The following is an 11,848-nucleotide window of genomic DNA, read 5'->3' as shown; positions in this document are numbered from 1 at the left end:
TTAGATTTTATAAGCATACCTCCAACATCAATAAAATGTTTCCATGCTAATCCTGATCTCGGTGCAATTCGTCCATATGTACCATGTGGTACCACAATTTGTAGATCGGTCTTAATCAATTCTTTTCCATGTGCTACTACAATATATTGGTATGCACTTTTTAGATCGTATCCAGCCGCATGTTGACTTCCTCTAATCGGCGTGTATGCTTTATCGGTTAATTTAAAAAAAACAAGCATCTAAAGTTTTAAACAATCATTCATTCATAATAATCTTTATTTAATTTAACCCTAGCTTCATTTACTAATTTTATCATAGCATCATTCGTTTTTTTGTCTAAACTTTTTTCTAATTTTTTTTCTAATTCATCATTCATTAACGTCATATTTATTTTATTTTCCAAACTAGTGATACATTCTTTGAATGAGTTATTTAATTCAGATTTTATTGTTTCTATTGTATTTTTTGAAACATTAGTTATTGATTCATTATGTGTATTTAGTTTTTTTTCTAAACTATCTTTTAAACCAGTCTGAGTTTCTAAGATAGAATTTTTTATACTATTTTCCAAATCAATTAATTTCGAATTTAAATATTTACCAACTCCGATATCATTGAAATGATTTATATGATGACCAAAATAATCCATTATTAATTTAAAAATAGAGATCTTAACAGTGACAAGGACTTCTTATATACTAAAACCAAAACAAAAAAACTATATTATACGAGTTTACGCACTTCTCGGGTAAATGGCGAATACTCAACTATGCGGTCGTGTATTAACATACAATAAGCACTAACACCAGTTAAATTATCATCAGCTTCTATTTCTAAACGTAAGTCAATTGTAGAAGAAATTTCAGAATCGTTTTGTTTACTAACATCTAAAACAATAATTGGAGCATTTGATAAAAACAATTTTGGACTTAGTATCGGATTTCGAAGTCCATTTTCATAATATGATTCTTGAAACGATGTATACATATTATATAATAATGTAAAATCGTTGTGCGTAAAATCTAAATTTAAATTATCATAAGGATAAACATTTGAGTTCAGAAACACTTTAATATTTTTCAACTTAGAATGATCAAATTCGCTTTTGTCTGCAGTTATTGAATTGTTACGATTTTTTTGGAGGCCTACAATGATATAACGAGGTTTTTCCAATTTCGTTGATGTTTTTAAATTCCATAGTACATTTTTCGTGTTTCCGAGTTCAGGGTAAGTATATGTTTCAAATGATCTAAATGGTATAAACAAATGTTTTTCTTTTTCAACTATTTTCATTAACTTTAAACGCTGGCTATCATCAACACTAACATGAGGAACTTTCCAAACAATATTCTTAATATTTACACTACCTGTAGTTGCATCATCACTTTTTTTAATCAATGCATTTAAATCACTATTTGGTCTAGTTAATATGAGTTCTATTCGTGAATTTAATAAAAATTTTCTATAATGCTCAAAAAAGCCTAACCAGTATTTTAGTGGTATAAATGCTGTAAAATGACCATTTGTGGCTGATATGGATGAACTATTTTTGAAAGTCCATCCAGCATTTTCATAACAATAATAATTATCTAGTGTACTTGAAAGATATCCTTTGATAGAACTTGTAATACCTAACATTCGTGAACTATCTATCTCGATACCATTTAATTCTAAACGAACTTGTTCAAAAAGAAAAGATAATCCATTATTACCTAGTTTTACTTTATCTTTATCTTCAATGTTGCCTTCGATGTATAAAAAGCTTTCATGTAAATATGGGTATACATCAGTTTGTTGTACACATATCCTAATTTCATCATTATTATTAAAAGCTTTAGTATAAGGAATATATGAGTGAAAATCAAAATTAGTTATTTTCGAATCTGACACATAACCCATATCAACTTCCAAAATATCATTTTCAGGCATTTCGATTACTTTTTAATTCAAATCCAAGTTGTCTTAAAATATTTTTATTCTTTGACGTAAGATTTATTTCTGTTTTTCTCCTTGTTGCTCGGTTAGATTTCGTTTTGGGAATGGAAGATTTTTTATGTGACGGTTCCTTTATATCTAATATTTTGTTTTGGAAATTAAAAAATTTCAACCCCATTTTATGAACCGTACCGTCTAATATGAAAAACTGTTGTAATTTTTTCACCTAAATTCTTTAGTGGTCTTTGATCCTGATCAACTAACTTTACCGTTATATTATTTATTTCATTTGTTATCAATGGATAATATATTAAGTTGCTAGGTGCTTCAACAATTTTTGATCCGTGTACTGCTGTAGGGTAAAACTCATAGACTGAGTGTGAGGGTTTGTTACCATCAAATGATCCTTGAGCAATACTACATAATACTTTTATTGAATTATTAATCATACTAATATTAACAGTTTTTTGAGATTCGTGTAATTTATTCGGTTCTAATTCCACTTCATCAAATCCTAAAACATGTCCTAAACTATTATCAATAGTGAAATCGATTGTTTCAGAACAGTAAACATACGATTTAAATGTATTGATGTTTGGAAATATGCTAAATACAATATTTGGATGGGTTTTTTTAATCATGTTTTTAATATATTCATTTATTTGACTTAGTTCGTAACACCCTGGTTCTATTTCAAGCTTTAAGATTTCTTTATCCGTTTGTTCACTCAGAATGTGTTCATTACTTTTTGAGAAATAATCGAAAGATTTATTAATATTACTCGTATATGATTCCGTGAAATATTTAGATAAATGTCTTGGATTATGATCAATAGCATTCTTATCTGATTCTAGTGAAAAACTACTGCTTACAGAAACATCGCGTTTATTTATTATTGTATTGTTCTTTATAATTATTCTCAATTTATTATTGCTTTCATTAATATTAGGAAAAGAATTATATGTCTGAAGATTTAATAATGCTATTTCTGAGTCCTCAGCTATAGTTAGTGATGGAAAAAAATTTGTTGATAACTTTGTAGTGTTACCTGATAAACTTATTGTTGTTGATTCATACATTGTAAAAAATCAATACATAAATGACCACAAATAAATGTATTATAATTTTGATATTTTGAGTAATTATATAAAATATTGTATCCTTTAAAACGATTTTGGAGTTCAATTGGTGGTGGTAAATTACCAAAGCTATCAAAATACCATATGTTGTTATATTTTTTAAAGTAAGCTACCCAATGCGATCCTTTTTGACTTATTCCAGCAAGGTTAATAACCGCACATTCGTTTTTAAAAATAGTTTTTGGTAAGCTGTCACGTGAAAATACACCACGGAAATGTGGAATTTTTAATTGTGCAACATGTTTTATAATGTCTTGAGAGGAAAGAGATCTATTAGGTAGCATAGTAATTAGTTTTTTTTCTTAATATTTCTTCTTTTCTTCACACCTAAACCTGATTTATCTAAGTATAAACCTTTACCACTACGAACATTCAAATATAAGCCTTTACCAATTTTTTTCGTTTGTCCATTTTTAGAATCTTTAACAGCTTTATAGATATTTTCTGCACCAGACGCAAGACTACCGAGGGCTGAAAGTCCGGCAAATATTGGTATCAAAGGTATAGCAGAACCCCTTTGATTTGGTACCTTAATTTTTCTAACATTTTTTAGACTTTCTTCGAGATATTCTTTTTCTTACTGCTCCAACTAATTTACCACCTTTTTTAGCTTTGCAACAACCAATACCAATTTTACGTTTAGCTTTCATAATGTTAGTAACGGTGTAGGCTGCAGCTTTTTCCCCGAATGAACTATCTTTTGCTTTCACCCTATCCCACGCTTGAAATTTTAATTTTTTTCAGCTAAATTACGGTTTGTTACGTCTTTATTTTTTAAATACGCTATATCGTGGTCACGACAAGCCTCATCAAGAAGAATTATAGGTTTATCACCTCTAGCCAATCTTTTTTCAAGTTTTGTTCCAGGTCCACAATATTTATAACCTGGTAAATGTGCTTCGAACGGAAGTTTATTTATTAGTGTATTAACGAGACCTTTACCGGTTATACACTTTCGCACTCTCGGCATTTCCTATGTATACTAAGTATTTTTTCTTAGTTCACAACTATTATATATACAAAAAAAAAATGCGTTTTATAGAACAGAATAGTAAATTAAATATTAAAAATATAGACACAGAAATTTCTAATAAAGCAATCTCAAGACATGGACCTTTACTACCAGATAGTATCCGATGTATTATTGTTGGATTTAGTGGCTCTGGTAAAACAAATGTAATGTTTAATCTTCTTACACATATAAATGGTTTAAAATTTGAAAACGTTTATTTGTATACAAAAACGCTTAACCAAGAAAAATATATTTTATTGAAACAAATTTTTGATGGTCTAGAAGGAGTGAAGCTGTTTATTTTTACGGAAGCTGAAGAAGTAGTTAAACCACAAATAACGAATCCAAATTCTATTTTTATTTTTGATGATGTGTTGTGTGATACTCAATTACCCATTTAAGATTATTTTAGTATGGGGAGACATTTTGGTGCTAATTCAGTTTTCTTTTTAGTTCAAAGTCATTCTAAAGTTTTAAAACGATTGGTACGCGATAACTGTAATTTATTAGTGGTGTTCAAACAAGACGAACGTAATTTAAGACATATATGTAATGATCATATTTCAACTGATATGGATTATCTAGATTTTCAAAAAATGTGTATTTATTGTTGGGGCTATGAAAAATATGGTTTTCTTGTTATAGATAAAACTAGAAATGTTAATGATGGTCGGTACAGACGTGGTTTTGATGTCTATATAAGCTTGGTGTAAACTGAAATATTTTTTAGTTTGCTAAAATGTCAGAAAACAAAATATTACTTAACAATTTGGTAGAATCAAAAAATAATATTAAGCGGAAAATTATGGAGTTAAAGCGCGGTGTTTTAGACTCTGAATATACATTTAACGAAACATTTAAACCGATTATAGAACCACTTAAAATGCTAGTTAATGACAATAAAATGAATAATGTTATTGATGAGGAATTATCTGTTACAACAAATGAGGAAAACGCTGATCCTCAATTATATGAATTCAACAATTTTATGAAATTACCTCCAAATAGAAGATCATATGATCCATCTTATGGTATGCGTTATGATAATATTGATAATCAACTAAAAATTGGTAATTTCCCAGTATTCATTGCCAACAATAAAATTTATGTAGCAGACAAAGACTATGATTGGACCCCAGGTCTATGGTCGTTACTTTGTGAAAAAAACCCTAAATTAACTACACGTCAGGATTTTAAATCGTATTACAAAATATTAGATGCTACAGAGGTTCACTTAAATGTTAACGGAGGACCTAAATCTAGCCAATCTTATAAATGGACTTTTATTGTTAAGCCATATTATACCGAAAAAATGTTACAATTGAAGACAACAAAAAGAGCGAAACTTGATGTCAGTTTTATAGCTTCAAAGGCAGCGGAAGCTGCTCATTCAAAAGATCCAATCACATTTGAAAAACCTACTGACTTAGAAAAGTCAGACGATTTTAAGTCAAAAGAAGGATCTGGTATATTATATAAGAATGTACAACCTAATACACAAATCATTTATTATGATAATCCAAATGAATTAGTGTCTAGGCTTGCTCTTTTAATGGCTTCTAAAGAGGCTGGGAATACAGGTGTAAGTAATGAAATAATATCAATAATTGAAGAACTTCGTGAACGAAAAATTATTGTTTAATTTAAAAAAAAAAAAAAAAATATAAACATTACCACTCCTCCTCTATACAATTATTTTTACTGTCTTCTAAAAAGTATTTTCTTAATGAATTTAAATTTGAATTAAAAAAAAGAAGTGGTATTTTTTTAGAATTAATTATTAATAAATCATATTTTTTAATTATAGTATCCACCCATTCATCTATCTCTTCCCAGCTTAATTTTTCTTCTTCTTCTTCTTCTTCTTCATCCTCTTTCTGATCCAATAAATCTTTTCTATTCCTATAATATTTTAATATATGGTTTAAAAATAGAAGATGTTTTACATTTTTTTATATTACCAATAATCAATTTGTTCATCTTCTTCAACATCATCCTTATCTTCTATCTTCAACTCCTTAAAATATTCTTTAATCAGCTCGATTTTCTCTTGATGTTTTAAATGGTCCGGAATCCAAGGAACGTAATAATCACAACATGACATATTTTCCAAGTTGTAATTATAAATTGTTTGTTCTATAAATTTTCTGTCATTAATGCAAATCATTATGAACTGTAAAATAATGTAATAAAAATTAAGGTGATAGAAAAAAAATTATTTCAACTAGTTTACATATTAATCTATTATGACTTCTTTAAGAGATATAGCCAACGAATTACATAGACCAGCTAGAAAAATATTTCCAAGACGTAAAGTTATTACAAGGTTCATGGATGAACTTTGGCAAATTGATTTAATGGATATGCATGCGCATTCGAGGAAAAATAGTGGTTTCAAATATATTTTAGTTGTTATTGATACGTTTACTAAATACGTATGGTTAGAACCTTTAAAAAATAAATCAGCAATTACTATAAAAGATGCGATGATGAAAATATTAAAAACTCATCAGCCTAAATTTGTTCAATCGGACTTTGGATTAGAATTTCATAATGAGAAATTTCAAAATATTATGAAAAAATATAACATTAAACATTATTCAACTTATAGTAGTATCAAGGCGGGGATGGTAGAACGAGTGATTAGAACTTTAAAAAATTATATTTATACAAATTTTACAGCTCAAGGCAGTTGGGACTGGATAAAAGCATTACCAAAACTAGTTAACAGATATAATAATAGTAGACACAGAATAATTAGTTGTACTCCACAAGAAGCCAGATTAACTCCTCATTCTGTTACACATAAAAGTTATTCTAGCAAAAGTTTAGAGAAAAAACCAAAATTTAAGTTAAATGAAAAGGTTAGAATATCAAAATATAAACACATTTTTAATAAATCTTATACGCCAAGTTGGACTACGGAAATTTTTACTATTAGCAACATTTTAGATACTAATCCTATAACCTACAAATTGTCTGATGAGAAAGGTGAGCTAATTTTATTATGTTTTTATGAGCAAGAAATTAAAAAGACTAATTACCCTGATACATATCTTATAGAACGTGTCTTGAAAAGATCAAAAGGAAAAATGTATGTAAAGTATTTAGGACTAGATTCATCTCATAACTCATGGGTGAAAACAGAAAATATTGTAAAATAACTTTTATTTAAAAAAAAAAAAAAATAAAAATACAATTTTTTTACATTAAATTATTAAAAATAGTAACTTAGTTATATATTTAAAAATTAAAGATTTATGTGTCTAGTTGACTAATATAAAATGTTAAACCAGTTAGGATCTTGTAGTTTATATGCTGATCTTTCAGAGCCAGCGAGGAAGATTTTATCCAGTCTACACTTCATTTGTACCCGTTCATCTCTATTGGTGGTTGAATGATGGACGCAATTGACAATACCCAATACCGGTCTAGAAAAAATGGTAGACTCTATCCGTTCAAAGTGGTACATATTAAGTTTTTTATGACCACCACATACAGTACGTTTAAATGCAGGATTTGATGCCAATAAAGACAAAACTTCACCGTTATCGTTTATGGTTACTGCAGCATTCATATCGAATTGCTCAATGGATGGATGTAGAAATATTTTCAAAATATCATTTATGGCTACGTAATCCGGTCTTCTCCTAACATAATATGTACCACCTGCATGTTCATTCCTCCACTTGCGTAGCACAATACGTGCATTGCCATCAAGGATATGACCGATAGGATATACATACTTGGCACCATTATCCATCGTTGGTACAAACGATGGAAATATCTTTTTTAGTTTTTCATCATCAAGCTCTCTATTATGATAAAATAGTATGATATCTGTTTCTGAAACGTCATCAATTGTTTGATTAAAATCATCGTCTGTCTCAAAGATAAAAATAAGAGCTAATTCTCCAGGCATTGCTGCAGTCACATTGAGTGAACGAAATGTTCGAAAAATTTCCAAGAAACGGTTGAATCGCGCCATCTAAATAACAGAATTATTTAAATAATTTTTTTAACATATAAAATTATTTACATATTTAAATTTTATAATGTTCATAAATATTTGTAGTGACCATGTGCTATTGTATCTATCCCATTTTCCAATATTATTCGCTTGTCACCGCTTGCAAGTCCGAGTTTGTAAATTTTTTTTTGAATATACTTGATGTTTTTCTGATTGAATTGTGTTCATAGATTGATATGTTATTGTATTGTTCTGACTAAAAGTGTTTTGACTAGAATATGCTTTTAAAACGCTGATATAATGTTCCATTTTCATATTTTTTTCAATCACATACTTTTTTACTCCTTTTGCTTTCTTTGTTTCCTTTCCTCCAACATTAAAAGCATACAGTTTCGGTCGCAAGGTTACAAATTCAAGTAAAATCAAACTTTTTAATTCGTCTATAAAGTAACCTGGTACATTCTTCCTCCTTTCTGAAAAACATGGATGATCTTTGGGAAAATTTGATGTATCGAAATATGGTGACAAATCATTTGTGAGATCAGTCATAAAATCGTCTGTAATAATTTCATAGATTAAGGAATCTGTATCGGAGTAGCATAATCTAATGTTGCGACCATACTTAGGCTTCATTACATTATAGTGAAAATTATACATAACAGTTTTGGAAATATCTAGAATAGCTAATCCTACATATATGGGTTTATCAAATTTAAGTTTCTCCTTGAACATGTGTATAGCCATTAGATTATTAGAATAAATTGTACGATCTTTAAAACTAGGTTTTATCATTAAACGATGTGCCTGTCGATCAGTTGTCACCAATTTCATATTCATACGTTTTCTCACGTTTTCCATACATTTTCCAAAAACAGAATTGATAGCGAGTTTCCAAAACGCTTTTTCAAACTCATTTGTTGCGTTTCGTCTCATTTCAGTACAAAGTTTCACGTAGGGTGCCATCCATTTCTTTTGCTCGAATTTAACAATTCTATGTACTTTTGTCACAACTAATCCGTTTGCGATAGCTTGCTTCAGTGAACGATAATGTACAACATAATTTCGTTTAGGATTAAAAGTAGTCATCAATTTTTTCACCTTTGAATTAGGTGGGAATGTAAATTCGGGTAAAAATGGGAAATCGTTATGATCATTGTGTAAATGCTCAGGGTAATCAACATCAACTTCTAATATATAACCATACTTTGAATTGTTTGGTATTGTTGTGACATCTAATGATAAATCTTCTAACCATTCGAAATTACGAAAAGGTAAAACCGATAGCATAGCTTTCCCATAGAGGTTTACACAGTCAAAATATGTAAGCCAAGACGTGGGTTTATCAGGATTGTAATTAATTCCCTCGACATTAGGGATATTAGCTTTTACGTGTCGTTTAACACTGTTACAGATACCTCCGCGAATACCGGCTTCAAGCATGAGATGCATATCATAATCTTTTAGCCTTTCAAGTTCAACATTAGTAAATTTCAACATTGCTTGGAATGCGAATCCTGGAGCTGTAAAATAATGTGATGCATCAAGATGAAATGTGTTCATACAAAGATTTCGAAATGACTCGAAAACATCGGCTAATATTAAAATATCAGTCAACAGATAGTGATCAGAATATTCACCTAAAGTTTTTATTCTAAATGTATTCCAAACAGTTTTCGCATGGTTATAATCTTGGTTACTGATTTCTTCATCATTTAGTGAGTTGTAAAAGTGTTTTTTGGATGGTAAATAAGTCTGTTCAAGTTTATCCCAGTTATTCACGTATTCGTAGGGGAAACAACCTTTACGACATACTAAATCTAATTTATCTATTGAAAAAAATCGTAATGTCTCTTTAAACCTAGATTTGTCTTCGGCTAAATTATTAGCAAGCGTACTTAAAGGCTCTGACATAAATCTAAACGTATCTATGAATTTTATTTTCATAGTTTTGGAAATTTCTTTGCTAAATGAAATATATTTTTCACTCGAATTAGGAATAACATCAATTCGTTTGTTATTTATTCCTAATTGATGTACTATGAAATGACTATCGTACGCTAAGTTATGAAAATAAATTGGAATGAAAGTTACATTTTTCAACTTGAAATTACAGGTCAAACATAATACATTTCTAAATTTACCCGTAAAATGACAGTGATCTCTAACTTTTATGGTATTGATAAAAGATCGCTTACATATTTCACAATTGCTAGCGTTTTGAAATCGATTTGTTTCTTCACTAGTTAAAGGATTCATTGCTATGTTTGTCTGATATAATTTATCTACTTCTTCTCCGACTTTTATAAGAGCTTCCATAAATTTTTTGGCAGCATTTTCACCTCTGTAAATAACTGGTTTTTTAGGTATTTTAAATTCATTAACTAATTCAGGTGGAATGGTTGTGTAATCAATTTTAACATAAAAGCCAAAACTCATCGGTTTGTGTTGAAAAGTTTTAATAGATTTCTGTTTTTCATTTGACTGTTCCATAAGAGGTTAAAAAACATTCAAAATCTGCATAGATCACTATTGGTACGCGTTGAGTAGCTATATAATTTGTAAATTTGATTACAGAATCATCATGATCTTCAAGCATAACTGGTCTGCTTAATTTATGTTGAGAACAGAATTTTTTATGTTCTCGTAGTCCTTCAAACCCCCATAATTTATTCTTACAAGGTGTGTTGTTAAAAATAGTAAAACATCGTTTGCAAATATTTATTTGTTCTTTGTGTTTAGTTCTTTGAGACCTAATAAGTCTTAAAAAATTAGATATAAAGCAATAATGTTGTCGTGAAGTGTTGCTAAGTAAAAGTAAGTCAAAATGGTTTCGTTTTTCAATATCGGAAACTAGTATTGGATAAATTAATGATTTACTATCTAGTCCATATATGTTAATGGAAACATTATTGATCTTTGCAAATTTTCTTACTTCTTTAATCGAAGTTGGGAATGTGATACACTTGAAATCAAATTTATTTTTAGTCTCTAAATAATCAAAATATTTTTTAGAGAATTTACTTTTATTATTACGCCTATCAAACTTAGACAATATTGCATACTTAAAACATTTTTCGTCGTTATTATTTATGTTAACTATAGCTCTTCTACCCTGAATTTTTTGTGGTAGAGGAATGTATGATGAACCTTCTAAAGGATTTACAACATTTATGCGCAGCTGTATACCATCAATATTTCGAAGAGACCAACCACTGCCTTTAGCAACAAATTTACTTTCTTCCTTCAAAAGTTTACCATATATATTATTCAGCAATACCGTAAAATCTGATCCTGATGTTGTGAATGTGTTTTTTGTTTTAAACGAAATATCTTGCAACTCAAAAGTTAAAACATTTTCATACACACAATCCAAGTGAAGATTAAATTTAATTGAGTTATTTTTACACGCTTCCTTAATTTTTGGTAAAATAAATGTAGTAGCATATTTGAAAAAAAGTATAAAGTCTAGAAACTTTAACTTATTTTTTAAAAAGAAAGTTTTCGACCTGGACCTAAATCTTCCTATTTCTTGTAAACCATCACCAGTTGAACTCAAACGAATGTTTTTGGTAATTTTCATGTTTTTTTTTCAAACTAGAAATATAAAACCAAGAGTCACATAATCATATACAAATACAGCAACAACAAAATTATTGATAAATTTAAATATTTTCATTTATTGTTTTTATTATGTTATACATTTTTTTTATTATTTCTTCATCTAATTTATTTTTTATTTTATTTTTATTAGTTTTTCTTCTTCTAGCATGTTTGCTAGGCTTGCCTAGTGCC

This window comes from Adelges cooleyi, unplaced genomic scaffold, assembly GCF_023614345.1.
Source record: "Adelges cooleyi isolate 19-005CV unplaced genomic scaffold, UGA_ACOO_1.1 ACOO_flye_CR_arks_rails_tigmint_CR_PRNA_316, whole genome shotgun sequence".
In the NCBI taxonomy this organism is placed as follows: Eukaryota; Metazoa; Arthropoda; class Insecta; order Hemiptera; family Adelgidae; genus Adelges; species Adelges cooleyi.
Note: the sequence above shows the minus strand (reverse complement) of the source record.